Here is a 1,541-nt window from a genome sequence, read left to right on the forward strand (position 1 = left end):
CTGACTGATATAATGGCAACTGGTGGTGTATCCATTTCTGGAAGGTTTGTTCCATTTTGTAGAAAAACATTTTAACTTCTTCTTCCTATGTCTTTGGGTCAAGAACTGAGGGGGTAGACTGTAGTTCCATCACTCTTCTGAGTGAGAGTTTAGCATTTTGTAAATGTTTACACAAATTGCATGTCAAAAATCTATAAAGTAAACATATATTTATAGATATTGCTGATTATTCATTATCTTGCCTTTATGCTGCTCTATTCATACCCATATACTCACTACCGACTCAAGTTCAGGCTTCTGTTTAATATACCGTATTATTTTACATTATTAGTATTTAGCGTATATCTTAAATCTTGTTGCGCATCATTTAGCGTTTGCTTAGTGTATATCTTAGATCCTTATATACTGTTTCTTTGTATACTATATATTTTTGCTTTTGTTGGGTGTAACTGGGACCTAGAGTACACAATTTTGTTCCACCTCATGTACCACATGTGATGCGAATGACAATAAAGAAGCTTGAGGTTTAGGTCTTCCTGGAATTCAAGATGATTTATTAATGAATGAATGTTTACCTGTGGGTGGAGAAACTGCTGTCAGGAAAAAACCAAAGACTTGAAGGAAATGAAGTTTCCATTTCCACTCCCCTTCAAAATAAAGGTCACACATCTCCCTAGAAGCATAAGAACAAAGTTTTCATCTTAGTTGACTGTTTTTGGTGTTTGCATATACATGTACAGTATTTGCTCTTCTCTGTGAGCCAGTCAGTTAAACACTTTCATCGATGTGTCAAGGCTCTTTTTTTACATAATTGGAATGCGTTGTGCTCTTCCTCCTTCGTGTAATCTATGTTGCTAGATTTGTTCACAGCATCTCATAGTAACAGCTGCTGTATTGTTCACAGAGTCTCCTTTACAGTAAGATAAAACTAAATCATTCATGCTTTTGTGTGTATGGAGGACAAGACCGTGGGGCAGGGAGGGGAGGACACAATGGTTTGAGTTACACCCTTCACAACATTCACACCTTTCTAAGAGACGAGTTAGTGTTGCAAGAACCTTTAGGTAGCTGCTAAATCCCGGGTCACACATGTATGATTCACATATTACACGTTACACATTACTTTTAAAAGCTCAAGCTATTAGAGATGCATTTGGGCCTAAAAAATCCGACCCGGTCCGACCCGAACCCATATAATTTTTTTTCCGTGCCTGACCCAAAACCAAACAATTAACCCGAAAAAAGATATACTTTTTTTTTATTATTATTAAGCTTTTACTGCTTTTGTAAGCAAATCAGTTTGAGATGATTTGAAAACGTATTTCAAAGTAAGGAAAATATAAGATTTCTTGTTTATCAACAAGAGTCAGCAGATTATTAAAGTTATTATAATATTATAGTTATTATAGTTACTAAAGGTCGGCGGTCATGCGTGACTGATGATCAAATTTGGGTCATCTGCCGTGTGCATCCACTGACGCAGCGGCTGATTCCAGGTAAGCCTCAGGTGTGTCGATGGCAGTGATCCAACAGGATTTTTT

This window comes from Nematolebias whitei, chromosome 20 (genome assembly GCF_014905685.2).
Source record: "Nematolebias whitei isolate Nwh7 chromosome 20, NemWhi1, whole genome shotgun sequence".
Taxonomy (NCBI): domain Eukaryota; kingdom Metazoa; phylum Chordata; class Actinopteri; order Cyprinodontiformes; family Rivulidae; genus Nematolebias; species Nematolebias whitei.